The sequence below is a fragment of the Amblyomma americanum genome, chromosome 2 (genome assembly GCF_052857255.1).
Source record: "Amblyomma americanum isolate KBUSLIRL-KWMA chromosome 2, ASM5285725v1, whole genome shotgun sequence".
In the NCBI taxonomy this organism is placed as follows: Eukaryota; Metazoa; Arthropoda; class Arachnida; order Ixodida; family Ixodidae; genus Amblyomma; species Amblyomma americanum.
Genome location: NC_135498.1, coordinates 121,404,280 through 121,419,763, shown reverse-complemented (window position 1 = coordinate 121,419,763; position 15,484 = coordinate 121,404,280).

Genomic DNA, 15,484 nt, shown 5'->3' with positions numbered 1-15,484 from the left:
CCAGTGAGTCCACGGAACGCAATCGCCCGTTCGGCGTGACGCATTGCCCTTTAGACAGATCTCTCTGCTTCGTACAGTGAAACGGACGCGCGAAGCGGCAAACCAAGTAGAAGCGGTGCCAGGCGCCTTGCCGAAACGCGCGGTACTCAATTCGCAGTCTTCGTTCGTCGGCACATCGTTCTCGACAAACCCTGTGCCACGAACGCCAGCATAGCTTCCGCGCTGAACGAACGGGCAGCAAGGCGCAAGTTTCGTGGTGAACCGCTTTGGACGTGCGCTGCGTTATTAGCCGCTCAACGCTGGATTCCTGCGTGTCTGCACGGCCCCACTGCGCCCAAACTAGAGATATGTCAGACGCGTCACTTCCTTTCCTTAAAAATCAATATTCATTTCATTATCCTTTTCTTACGGCGAGGCTCGGATGTCCACAGAGATATGTGATACAGGGCCCACTTCTTTTCTTTAAAACCAATTTTCATTTCATTTTCCGCCCCGCCGCGGTGGCTCAATGGTTAGGGCGCTCGACTACTGATCAGGAGTTCCCGGGTTCGAACCCGACCGCGGCGGCTGCGTTTTTATGGAGGAAAGACTCTAAGGCGCCCGTGTGCTGTGCGATGTCAGTGCACGTTAAAGATCCCCAGGTGGTCGAAATTATTCCGGAGCCCTCCACTACGGCACCTATTCCTTTCTTTCACTCCCTCCTTTATCCCTTCCCTTGCGACGCGGTTCAGGTGTCCAAAGATATATGAGACAGATACTGCGCCATTTCCTTTCCCCAAAAACCAATTATAATTATATACATTTCATTTTCCTTCCCTTGCGGCGCGGTTTTAGTTGTCGACCAAAATATGTGACAGGCGTCCCTTCCTTTCTGTGCGCTACCGTCGCGCGCTATCTGTTGGGGCAGTCGAGTACATTGCGAGTAGGAGGAGGAGGGATTTTTCGCTCACGGCCGACGCCGACGACACCGGCTTTTCTGCGGCAGGAGCTCCTTAACGCTGTCGCGTTGACATTGTGTCTGCCTCTCACATCCTCAGATTAACTTTCAGTTCTTTAGATATGTGGATTGCTGCTTAATACCAGTTGAATTAAGGAGCCGTAAACCTATAGCGAAAATCATCAACCGCTACGTGAGTGAACTAATCGTTAGCTTATCATGCGAAGATAGATAAATAAATAGATAGATAGATAGATAGATAGATAGATAGATAGATAGATAGATAGATAGATAGATAGATAGATAGATAGATAGATAGATAGATAGATAGATAGATAGATAGATAGATAGATAGATAGATAGATAGATAGATAGATAGATAGATAGATAGATAGATAGATAGATAGATAGATAGATAGATAGATAGATAGATAGATAGATAGATAGATAGATAGATAGATAGATAGATAGATAGATAGATAGATAGATAGATAGATAGATAGATAGATAGATAGATAGATAGATAGATAGATAGAACTTTTATTCATGTCAATTGCCAGACAACATAAAGCATTCATTCATTCATTCCTTCAAAGCTGTATTCTTGGAATTCCTTCAACCTGAACGTTTACAATGCATGTAGCGAAGCTAGGTGGTCCGCCACGAATGAAAATAATTTTTTTAATTGCAAATTTTGCTGCCGAGCTCAAGACGAGAGATGCCATTTGCTCTGCGTGGCTTGTGTTAATTGAACAAAAATGGCTCCAAACTTTATTTCATTAAGCATAGCAATTTCAATGGATTAGTGTCTGTATTCGGCTGTTTGGAGTGTTACGCCGCTGAGGCTGGCATTTGCGCAATTCTAGAAATTACAGTGAAGACAATGCACCTCATTTACTCTTCATGCTTCAGAAATCAGTCGGATTTTGCCGCTGTCGATGGTGTCCAATGATTATCCGAACGTTTAATATAGGTATATCTTGGACTTATTCCACATGTAAATCAAGTTATTTTTTCGCCGGGTTGTGGTTCTACTCAACTGAAGGAGTCAATCATGCCGAATCGTAAAACAATTCCGACTTAGACGAGGCTACAAACACCATTCCCTCCGTGATAATGCTCTTGGGTTTGGCGCTGGCAATCATCATCATGTTTTTTTTTTATAAACAATTCACTGCAACGCCTCCCGTGAATTAAGCACCGCGAAATTGGCGCTCTGTGCTGAAAATACTTTAAAGGTAATAAAGTTCAAGAAGGATTTCTGACGCCACAGACCGCGGGATAAGCTGAGCAAAAGAATATCTCGATACCAAAGTAGCACAGCTTGCATCAGCAAACATACCATGACATGCAAGGTTTTCTGTAAGGTAATCGTTGAAAAGTTTGAGGGATCTTAGACTTTCGTTGACCAACGAAGGTGGCTGACCTTCCCAGCAGCGGCGAGTGGCTGTGGCCCATATTTACACCTTGAGCCAGTTAATAAAGATATACGCATCATATAAGCAACCCCGATAATTTGCTGCTTGTAGTAGGCGAAAATATTTCACTTATATGAATCCACAGCAGTTCAGTGGGCATTGCCTTTCCAGTGTTTAGAAGATAAATATGCAAAGCTGCTGAGAAATACAACTACAGCGGAGTTATAGTTACAATATCCATCCGCAAGGAAAGTGGTAATATCGAAGTCGGAAAGGACGTCAGTGCAGGACGACAATATCTATTCAGTACTATTCACCGCGCGTTAAAATTATGTATTCAGGACATTGGACTGAGAAGAGTTAGCGGTAAAAGCTGATCGGCAAAAGCCAGGCAGTTCGCTATTCGCTGATCCCACTGCCTTGATTAGTACCTTAGGAGACGAATAGCAAAGCAAAATCGGGTACCCAGACAGGCGAAGTATAAAGATGGCCCTTCAAAATATTTCAAACGTGTATAAAGTTTATACATACATGCATATAAATACATGTTTACACATGCATGTATGTACATACATACATGTATAACGTTTATAAGCATATACATGTATAAACATGTATATAAATAAGAAATAAATAAAAATAAAACCAGGACAAAATTACAGGAAAAGCAGATAAAAAATTAAGGTGGAATGAGGACAGGGAAAGGCTTTCGCATTTGCGCTCTTATGCAGACATTATTTCTGGCGCGAGCGTCACTGACGCTTGAACCAACCAACGCCTGCGTCCTTTCTGCGCACCTCACGGGAAAATAAACATTGCTCCATTTTGTTTGGGGAAGCATCCATGAGAGCGATGGTGTACTTTCTTTCGCATGTCAGGATGAAACAAGTGGTTTATGTTATTTACCCATATGAGAAACGGTGGCCATCCGCGCAGATGTTAGACGCTTTTACCATAACGCGTACCATTCTGTATACCATTACCCGAGTACCGTGAGTCCGCGCGTCGCCAGTGCGCATACGCAGATTGCTTTCATGGCACCAGGGGGCGCCAGTTAACATGCAGCTGCGTGCGCGCCTGCCGCCGCATCGCGACCAATCGGGACGAATCAATGTTGTCCAATAGTTTGCCAGTTCGACTCTTGCTCAAGCCGCTGCGGAGACGTCGAGTACCCTTATTGCGCCCATAGCGCGAGGAGGACAAATTACCTAAGATTTGTCAGTCTAGTTTGCGTTTGCTGAAGTGGTTCTTAAAAGGACTCTTTATAGGGCGGACTTTTGGCCACAGATACCTGAACAACCAGGCGGCAGAGATAGAAGACGGGATTACCGCTTCGCTCGGCCGCGGTGAATTTAAGGTTGGCCAAGAAACTCCTTTTGAGCCTGAAAGGTAACTGCGCAATCTCGAGCAATGAAAGTCTGAAACGTGGATGCAGTCATTCTAGATAAAACTAGCCAGTTCTCGCGTCTCTGAGCAAGAGCAAAGGTTAACAGCCTTCGCGGCATGGCCTGTATTGCAGCAGAATGCATCACATGCTTATGAACGAAAAAAAGGGCAGAAAAATACGCCACTGACACTAAAGACTGGCTTCGAGTTTGAATCAGAAAGCTCTATATCCCCGCGAGTGAAACGTTTGAATGTTCAGTGCAGTGGGGCCGTGAGGAGGCCCAAGGACCTGTGTGTCCTAAACTCCAATGAGTCCGTTAGTTTTCACCACCACCACCTACCTGAGCCTCCTGTTTGCGCCTCTGCCGCATTTCTTCCGCTTCACGTTTCGTCAACTCAACATTGGCCGCACGCTTCTGTTGCTTCATGTCCGCTTCTCGTTGCGTACTTCAACGCCTCTTCAACCGCTTGAGACTAGCTTCCCGCGCTCTTACCGTAACGGTGCTCGTCGATGTTGCAGCCGGCCTTTGCAGCAATCGTATAGGATTTACCAGCTCTCGTGCCTTGGAGCCAGTAGCACACATTTGTGGGTGCTCTCGTCTCCCTGTTCACGTAGATGAGGTCGCCTCGCAGGCCACAGGCATTGATGTCGTTGCCATTCCATCACACTGCGTAAAGTGTTTTTATGCGTTACCGAAAAAATTACTAAATACGTTACTCTTTACGCTAAAAAAAGAAACGAGTTACTGCCCTACTTTAGCTACAAAAAAAATATAACCCCTTACCGTTATCGAAAAAAAGTACCACTCGTTACTTTTTCGTTACTGCATGACCATAAATTTTATTCAGTGCGTCTTTGCTGTAAGAACTCACGATAACAATTTTATAAAGGTTATATTTCATTTACAACTTTTAGCCAAAACAGCGATTTTACCCGAAATCACGATTTAACGAGAATAATTTGTTGGACACCTGAACCGCGCCGTAAGGGAAGGGATAAAGGAGGGATTGAAAGAAAAATGGATAATAGGTTCCGTAGTGGAGGGCTCCGGAATAATTTCGACCACCTGGGGATCTTTAACGTGCACTGACATCGCACAGCACACGGGCGCCTTAGCGTTTTTCCTCCATAAAAACGCAGCCGCCGCGGTCGGGTTCGAACCGCGGCGGCTGCGTTTTTATGGAGGAAAAACGCTAAGGCGCCCGTGTGCTGTGCGATGTCAGTGCACGTTAAAGATCCCCAGGTGGTCGAAATTATTCCGGAGCCCTCCACTACGGAACCTATTATCCTTTCTTCTTTCACTCCCTCCTTTATCCCTTCCCTTACGGCGCGGTTCAGGTGTCCAACGATATATGAGACAGATACTGCGCCATTTCCTTTCCCCCCCCCCCCAAAAAAAAACAACCAATTAGTAACGAGAATAATTTACGCAAAAGTGCTGGAGCTCAGCTATGTTAGAGTGGCCTCAAAAGTCCTGCAGAGTTATATGTGATGGCTTCAGACTGTGGCACATGGTGAAGCCATTTTCTGAACATGACATTAAGCAAAAAATGACACTTCATCATCAATTCTAGCTTTCCAAGGAAAATATCGCTGAAATCTCAGCAAAATTACAGTAATTTTGAACAATGTGCTGTTACAAAATGCCGGGCATGCTTTCACTCTTTGGAGATTTGTGTGTGCAGTGGTTTGGGAAAGGAGGTAGGTGAAGGCAAGTGTGTGAATGCGTGTTCGTGCACGTGTTTTGTGCTTTATGGGTATTCAGTCTTTTTCTTTCAGTTGGGTGCGTCGTCAAGGGCAGGTGTTTCTGGCATGCACGGGAGCCGCATCAATGGTTGTCGAGAACACCTGTACATTTTGTTTGTCTGCAACATCACTTTAGGCACTCCGCGCTTTCTTTTTGAAAGAAATAGAGGCGGAGGGGGGAGGGAGGTCGACAACTGGAATAAAAAGTAACTAGTAGGAAGAAGACGAACTGTCCCTACAGCAGAAGAACGGGGAGTCCACCTCTTTTTACTCATCTACTATCTGTCCCTCAAAGGTGGCTACACATCTTTCCAGTGAAAAATCTCGCCATCCGCATAAATGCGTTCCTTATATCAAGAGAATTGACTTCGCACCATCTGAGGAGGCTCCCAAAGCTCATGCGCCGTCTATCTGGGTGGCAGTAAGCAAATGTCCTTCAGTTATCCCTGCAGTTGGACTTGGCTCCGAGGCTAGGCCAAGAGCCACCGGTGACGCGCTGGCAGAGGTAGCTTCGCCGGCGCCGGTCACCACGGCTTCAGCTACATCTCTTGACAACTGAGCCTGGGTCACAGCTTTTGGTTCTTGCTCCCGGCCCATCACGCAGCTCCCATCCTGCTTTCTCCAAATGCACCTCTGCCTGTGAGCGATATGCCCTCTGGGCGGAACTCGGAAATGGCTGCCCAGCCTCCAGTGCTGGATGGGGCTTCAACCGCACTGCGTGAGGAGAGCTCTCCAATATGGACTTGTCTTCAGCACATCCATCCGTGCCACCGGCTTTCCGCAGTTCTCAAAAGCGCGCATCAGGAGACACTGCACAGGATTCGTCTTCTGCCAACTGCAGCTCACAAGGCAAGCGTTCTTCTCAGCGTATGCCAGCCAGTTGGCTCTGCCGACATCAAGATCGGTATCGTATAAAGTGGCCACTAAAGCTCTGGCAGCCAAAAGCCTCACACACATTCCGAACAGGATTCTTCAGGCGAACCTGGACGAGTGTCTTGGGACCAAAGGTTTTCGTGGCTTCACGTCTAGAACGAAATCTAATACCATCAATGAGTGGCTCCCGACTTTGGCTTCTGTCAAGCGTCTGCAAACGCTGAAGTGCATATCGATTACAAGCGAGATCTCGGTGCGGGTCCTTGTGTAGCTAGTAGAAGCTTCTGCCCTACAACGATGTGTTGTTTACAACGTCGACGTTGCCGAAGACCAGACGACCCTCCAGCGCGAGCTGTACTGTCCAACCTACCGTGTCATGCAAGCGCGGTATATGGGAATGGGGCGCTCGTGCATCGTCACACTACAAGGCCCACCAACTCTTTCACGACTTTACCGCTATGGCTGTATTCTGCGGCCTCGCCCTTAAAAACCGAATGCTGACTATTGCTACAGCTGTTTTAGACCTGGCCACATGCGCCGATCATGTCTTTTTGCAAAGCAAGATGAGACTCGGCCACAAGGCACACCGTCTTACAGGTGCGGACTTTGCAAGACTGAAGACCACGAGATCGCCTCTCCGACTTGCCCAACAAAACAGAAAGCAACTGAGAAGGTTCGGCGTGGGATCCGTAAAGAAGTGCGTCTGAATGAAAAGAGAGCCCCGATGCAGACATCCAACAGGCTTGCTGCTCTTCAGGAGGATGAACACAACTGGCCGGAGATTTCTGAGCCCAATCCACCTGCAGCCCCTGCCCAACAGTCGTACAGTGATAAATTGCGCAAGGATCGCCGTCGCCTTCAAGCTACACAAAAGCACAGCATACTTGAACCTCTGCGTGAGAACATGGCAGCAGTTGACGACCAAATTGCACGCCTTTTAGCCGATGTCTCTAATCTACGGCACCGCCTGAAACTGCTTGCTCGCCGTAGACAACCATCGGAATCCCACTCCACGCCTATCATTGCTGCAGCGCCTTCGACTACTTACAGCCCTCATGCGTTTTTCGCAGACTCTACCATGTCTTCTGCAGCACTGCAGGATAACTCAACCACATCCCTCCTCCGATTTATGGTAAACCAGGTATATAACCTCACATCAGATCTATTACAACGCTTGGAAGCCTAATCGAAAATGGCGAGTACACGTTGTTGTGGTGTGCTCCAATGGAACTGCAGAGGCCTCTCCACAAAGCTAGGAGAGCTCAAATCTCGTCTCCGCATGAACAAGCTCCAGCTGTGGGCCCTGCTACTGCAGGAGACAATGCCTTTCCATCCATTCTGGGCTTTAATGGATACTTGTCTTCTTCAATGAACGTCCGTCGTCTGCACACTGTTGCCCCTCCGGGAAAGACGGCGATGTAGATGGATGCGCGTTTTCTTCAAGTTCGCCTCTCTCTAGAAAACTGATGCACCTCATATCAAAAGGTAGTCGCCGTGACTGTGAAGCTTTCCAAGGCAACTGTTGTGGTCGTGTCATGCTATGTAACACCCGTCGGTGGAGCTCCCTCCCGCATTAATATGGGGTGGTTATTAACTCTACGACGACAGCACCCAAGGTGGCCGGTTTTAGTCGGTGGTGACATTAACGCCCTTCATCCGGACTGGGGGTACTCTACTTCAAGCCCCTGTGGTAGGCGTGTGCGGGACGCATTCGCGGATACGCTTTTTGTTTTACTCAACCATTCAGATTCACCAACGCGGACTGTGCGCCATGCTCACAGTCCAACATATGCTCCGGACCTCACGTGGTGGTCAGGACACGGGACTCCATTGTGGCACCTGGAGCCGGACACTTGCGGTAGTGACCACCGTCCTATCATCATCGGAGTCCAGCCATCAAGTGCCCGCCAATTACGCTTTAGGTGTTCTGTGGTCAATTGGGACACGTTTCGAACCACCGTCGAAGATCTCTATCTGCAATCATCTATACTACTTATGGACCGCATACAAACTGCGCTGAATAAGGCTACTGCTGTTACCTGGACGGACGTGAATTGCCTGGTGCCGGATGTGGGTCTGCTTAACCTGTGGGCTGCTCGCCGACAAGCGGAGATGGCAGCTTCCCAAGACCCGACTTCTGCGCAAGCATGGACAATGCTGAATTACCTTACTGCCAAGGCTCGCAGATATGAACGCGATCTCTCGCGACGGCAGTGGCATGCGTGGTGTGACAGTTCTCGACAAAGTCATCGAATGCTGCTCTCTGGCGAACGTTTCGTGCAATTGAACATGGTTCCCGACGTCCTCACGCAGCGCCCACAGCTTGCTTTGCAGCTAACTTAGCTCCGGATGATTTCGCCAGAGAGGCAGCGCGGAAGTTTTTCCGCAAGTATAATGTGTCCCTTCAAGGGTCATAGGAGCCCTCTTGGCTGCCATTCCAGCATATGTCGATAAGCTCCCATCTACAGCTGACGCCGAGGGAATTGCAAGACCATTTTCACTGCTCGAGATGCTTGCAGCAATAGACGAGGCCCGTCAGAAGACTGCGCCCGGTCCGGACTCCATTTTGTGCGAGGTTTAAAAGAACTTAAGTTCCGCTGAGCTGCCTCAACTCCTCTCCACTATTAACAAGGTATGGATAGAAGGCATCGTACCAGAAACCTGGAAATCGGCTATTGTGATCCTCTTACCAAAGCCGGGGAAGCCGCCGACAGACCTCGGAAATTTCCGGCCTACATCGCTTACGCCAACAATATGCAAGCTTACCGAAAAAATGCTTGCCACACGGCTGTCGTGGTGGCTTGAGCAGCATGGTTTCTTCCGTCTCGCCCAAATTGGCTTTCGTACGTCCATAGGTACAGAAGATGGAGTGGCTGTCTTGGCGTCAGTAGGCCTGACCTCAACTCGCAGCCACAGTGTATGTACTGTACTGGCCATGGTCGTTGAAAAGGTGTGCGATAATATCTGTCATGCTGCCATCCTGGAATCGCTTGACATGCTGGATTTCCCCGTTAGAGCGCGCAATTTTGTTAAATCCTTCCTTGAAGGCCGACACTTTGCCATACGCCTCTGGTGATACCGTCGGGTCAGTTGTGCCTCTTCCCGGCATTCCCCAGGGATCGGTTTTATCGCCAACATTATTTAATATTGGTTTTATCCCCCTTGCTTGGCGCTTTGATGATGTCTCTGAGATTAAGTTCTTACTGTATGCTGATGACATAATGGTGTGGACCACTCACAACGACCTGATGACTCAAGCAGCAGGCCTACAATCAGCCATAGATATTACGTCGACTTTTGCTTTTTCAATTGGTCTGCAGCTTTCAGTGAGGAAGACCACGTTCGGGTCAGTCGCCAACCGCTGGGGCGCCGTAAACTGGCTGCAACACCAATTCGTCTTCATATATCCGGAACTCCATATCAAGAAAGTTCAACCGTAAAAATCTTGGGCTTGACAATACACGAGTCAGGAACTGGTACTGCTTGGCTTTCTCGGGCTAAAAAGCAAGCAATTCAGGCGTTGGGTCTGATTGGACGCATTTCTCCTAAAACAGGCGGAGCGCGCCCTGATGTTGCACGACAGTTGGTGCGGGCAGTTGCGCAACCGCGCCTCGTTTACCAAGCCCGTTTCCAGCATTTGACGACGGCTCAATGGGATCGTCTAGAAGCTGTTAATCGTGAGGCAATGAGGGTCATCACTTGCCTTCCCCTGATTACCTCGATCATGGCACTCCAATAACATGCGCAGCTGAATACACTAGATGAGCTGGTCCAGCTACGACGCGATGCTCGCCGCCTAAAGTCAAGCCTTACACAAACAACTTTTTCTCTCAGGCATATGCTTCATCGCACTCCATTCTGCGGCCGCCTCCGCCACCGCCAGTTCTTCCTCCCTGGCGTTTTGTGGAGTTTAGAGACAACAAGCCAACTGACCTACGTCGCCAACCATCTACCCGCGCGGCACCGTCATTTCGCAACCGAATTACAGAGGAAGGCGCCAATCTGCCGCATGGCTCCATCGTTATGTACGTTGACGCAAGCATCCAGGGCTGCGAAACAACAAAGGACTTATACTGTCCTTGAAAGCCAGCTCTGAACAAAACGTCAAGGTTTAGCCTCTCAGAACCTCCTTCCATCTTCTGTACGGAGATGCTTGCGGTTCAACAGGCACTTTGCTCTGTGGCCGCCGTTCCCATGCTACCCACGGCCCGCATTGTCATTCGCACCGACGCCCTTCACGTCAAACGCCTACTACGAGTCAGTCACACCCCAGAAATCTTCCAAGACATCCATCGTCTAGCGGCACGCATCCCGCAGCAAATCCGAATTGAGCGGGTCCCGCGTGACCTCCTGGACGCACAAAGACACGCAGATTATGCGACCCGCACCTCGTCTTTGCCTCGAGTCCTCACTCTGGATGACACCACCCTCCTTTTAACAACAAAGGAACACCCCCCGGCGCCGCACACGTGCGCTAACCACTCCGTGTGCGGTAACCCTCCTTCGTCGTCCTAACATGCATAGTAGGTTGCGCTTCGGAGGATACGGGTGGGGGTTGCCCTAACTTCAGCTCTGACACGCAAGTTGCCGCATTTCAAAGATTTATATCGCAGCCCCGGGTGTTCAGACTGGAAGATCAGAGACTGTGAGGCGGATATCCAACACCTGTTGTGGGACTGCCCGGCGCTGAAGCCGACGAGGATTCGGCAGCTGGCGGCTGTGGGTCTCTCACCGGACAGTCCGGACTCCTATATCTCCTGGACACAGGGTCCACATCATCATTCATATCTTGATTTCATCAGATCAGCCCACCTTTTTAGATTTATTTAGGCATCTTACTCGTGTCTCACTTCATAGTTTTTATGCCCTGAGGCAATAAACTGCGCGTCAAAAGAAACGTAACTAGTAACGTGACACTTCACGTTATCGAAAAATGTTAACGTAAGTGCGTTAGCCTTTACGGCTTCGAAATGGTAACGGGTACGATACTAAGTTACCGCAAAAATTAAAGCGTTAGCTGTAACGCCGTTACTTGGAACGCGTTACCACCAACATTGACTGAATTGCACAAACACCGTCGGCAGGGGAGTCTGAAGAGACAGTGACGCGCGCAGCCGCGAAACCCTCAGCAACGACACTTAGGACTCCTACTGCGTGAGCACTGGCGCGACTAAGTCATGCAGCAAGTGGTCGGATGCTGGCACCTGCTGCCTCCGACGCTCCGCCGCTTTCCGCAATCTGAAGTGCTATATTCGACTGTGACGCCCTCTCCGGTAATACGTCCTCCCTCCGAAGCTGCTCCTGTCGCTTCTCTCTCCCCTCCTTGCCAGGTGTATTACATACCCGACCTTTTGTCAAACCGCTACCGAAGAAGCGGCTGTCTCACCGACACGACGCGCGCCTTTAGCACAAAGCCCGAGGACTGGATGATTTCTATCGTGCCGACGAACACACTACACACATGCACGCGGCAAGACAAGGTGAAACCTACGTGGTCTGGGCAACCACGCCGCGATCTACCCTTATCTCCGCTGCCGCGGTGTGCGCCCCCTCCATCGCCGCAGCAGAAGAGACAGTCATAGCGCTGGCTATCGCTGACCGCCGCACCCGCAGAGTCGTCGGTGACTGAAAACGAGCAATCCTAAACTACTAGGATAGGATAGGATAGGAAAACTTTTAATATCCAACAGAAAGAGGGTAGCCAGAGGGCTACCCGCCTAGACGACGGCCGAAAGGTCTTGACTCTCGGCGGCGGCTTCGGCCAGTCGGACGAGTTGTAACTGAGTCGCCGGGTCGGAGCTCAGTAGTAAGGTCTCCCATTGATCTTTTGTGTTAATACCTCGTCCCTCCCGGGGAGTATGAGGACATTCCCATAGTATGTGGTCCAAGGTGGCCCTATGTTCGCAGTTCGCGCATTTTTCTGAAAATTGCCCTGGGTACATAAGACTCCAGAGGGCCGGGTTTGGAAATGTGTAAGTTTGTAACCGGCGCCAGTTGATGGATTGGCATCTGGACAAGGATCTATCCGCTGGAGGAAGTCTAGCTCGTTGCAAACGATAGTGTTGTGTAATTTCTCTGTATGTCACCATGCGATCCCTGTCTGTAAAGACCATCTCGCTCGGGTCCGCCCGGAAAGAAAAGCCTCGGGCGAACCCGTGGGCCGTCTCATTACCAGGAAGGGATGCATGTGCTGGTGTCCAGACTAGCGTAATTTTCCGGTCTATTACATGACGGCTTAGAATTGTATTCGTTAGAGGGGAGACCCGGCCCCTGCTGAAATTTAGTATGGCAACTTTTGAGTCACTGAGGATGTATCTCGCTTTTGTGCCTACACAAGCCAGTGCTATGGCAGCTTCCTCTGCAGTCTCTGGGTTACCCGAGACTATGGAGGCACTTATTTTGAGGAGTTGTTTATTTTTGACGACCGCGACGGTCATCGTGTTCTTACCATACTCAGCGGCATCCACGTAGACCACGTCCTCGTCTTTGTAGGAGCGGGAGCGTTTCTCTAGCGCCTCTGCCCGCTTGGCCCGGCGCACTGAGTGATGAATAGGATGCATAATCCTGGGTAATGGGGGTACAACTATATTGTCTCGAATTTTTCCGAGCATGTCAACTTTGGCGGTTGTTCTGTTATCTCGGCTAAGATTGAGTTTTTCTAGAATGGCCCTGCCGGTTGTGGTCCCGGCTAAGCGTTCGATTTGGGACGTTCTCACTGCTTCCGTAATTTCTTCCAGGGTATTATGCATTCCCAGCTCTAGGAGGTGGTGAGTGGATGTACGGATGGGCAATCCTAGAGCTTGTTTCGTGCATCGCCTGATAATTCCATTTATCTTTTCCTTTTCTGAAACTTTAAGATCAAAGAAGGGGGCAGCATACGAGATACGGCTTACTACGAACGCCTGTACCAGCCGTAGGAGATTCTGCTCTTTCATGCCATGTCTTCTGTTGGCAATCCGCTGTATGAGCCGTATAGTTTGTTGCGCGCAGTTTTCCATCTTAGTTATTGCATCCCCGTTATACCCGTTGCTTTGTATAATCATTCCTAAAATTTTGATTTTTTCAACATGAGGAATCTCCGCCCCTTGAGTTTGTAATTTGATGTTAGGGATGGTTCTAGTTTGTCTTTGATGCAGAGGTCTATAAAAAAGAAGTTCAGACTTCTGCGGCGAGCATTGCAAGCCCCTACGGCAAACATAGTTTTTGACCTCATTTATGGCCTTCTGTAGCGTACTTTCGATGTGCGCGTCGTGGCCACGGGTCATCCACATGGTGATATCGTCCGGATACATGCAGACATTCAAGCCATCTATCCCCTCCAGTCTCTTCGGGAGCCATATCATGGCCACGTTGAAGAGAATAGGGGAAAGTACCGAACCCTGAGGGGTGCCTATGCTGCCCAAGTGTATGTCTTGAGACTGACTTTCACCAAAGTGGGTGCGCTATCTAAACTACTAGGCAGGCTGCATCTTCCTCGCCGCCGCACGCATCTTGCGCGGCTTCACTCCCGACCACAAAATTAACCTAATCTGGGTACCCGCCCATGACGTCAACTGTTGTAACAAAGGGACACATATCAGGTTGGGGCAACCTAACAAGATTGAAAAATAATAAGCCCCTGCCTAAACCACTGTCGCATAACAGGCTGGTAAAGAAGGGGCCGGCCGACTTGACCGAGGATTAACAATCCTGGAGGCCGCGCCACAGATTCTAGAGTGCTCACTGAAGCCCCCTGGACTTGTGCCGACATCACCAATGTTCATAAAAAGACGTGATGCCCTTTCCAGCCTCTTCAACCCGACCTCAAGAGAGCATAAGCCACCCTGCTCCGAAGATTGCAAACGCACTCAATCCTCAGCCACTGAAGTCTATCACTGATCACCAGTAGAGAATACCACCCCGCATGCCCAAGCTGCAACCACGTATTGTCCGCAACCCAGGCGCACATCCTCTGGGGATGCGAAAATATCCCTCCTCCAGAAGCCCTCCTGCCAGCTCCCTCTGCGGAATGCTGGGACCAACTCCTCAACCAGCCACGCAACTTTCACTCATTTCATGGGCAAAGTTCGTGGCCGTCACATGAGGCCGCACAGGACCCAACGGCCCTAGTTCGCGGCACCTGTGGCAAAAAAGCTCTTTCTCTACTTCTCGCCATCTCCATGGCTCTCCGATCTTTTGTGCTCCGACGCCGACAACAAGCAGCTTTGAATTAATGGAACGTATAAAGCTTTCTCCTTGAAAAAAGGTGCATGAGCACAAACACATGGTTATATTAGCGCTCATAAAATGGCTTTCGTCCCACGACACGCACTACTTCTCCTCGGGTTCGGCGTCGCTCGCATCATGTCACTCCATCAAGAACAACTTCAGAGTCCCGCTAACATAGCAGGCGAATAATCATGTACGGCCCGCAGTTGTTGCCCAAACGTTTTCAGCGAGTCCACCGTGACAAATGGATGTCCAAAGTCAGACTCGGTCAGCTGGCTTGTATTCTGCGTGGCACCGACTAAGATTGTAATGTCAATGGTCAGCGCGCTACTCGTCTTGAGTGCGCAACCAGGCATGACGTGGGGGTCTTCTGCGGACTGCACGATATAAATATAACGGTGCTGAATTGTAGTCGGGTGTCCTCTAGCACACTACCTTTATAAAAGGGAGTGCTCTAGAGGGCAGCTTCGCCATCATCCTGACTATACCCACTGCAGGGCGAAGGCGTCTCCCGTGTCTCTTCAATTAAACCTGTCCTTTCCCAGCTGCACACACCCTATGGCTGAGAGTCTCGTAATCTCATCCTCCCACATAACCTTCTGCCGCCCCCTGCTACGCTTGCCTTCTCTTCGAATCCAATTCGTTACCCTTAAAGACCAGCGGTTGTCTTGCCTTCATATTAAATGCCCTGCCCATTTTTTCCTCCTGATTTTGACTAGGATATCATTAAACCGCGTTTGTTCCCTCACCCACTCTGCCCACTTCCGGTCTCTTAACGTTACACCTATCCTTTTTTCTTTAAGTGTTTCGGTGCGTCGTCCTTAATTAAAGCTGAACTATTTTAATTAGCCTCAACGTTTCTGCCCCGTTGGTGAGTACCGGTAAGACACAGCTGTTGTACACATTTCTCTTGAG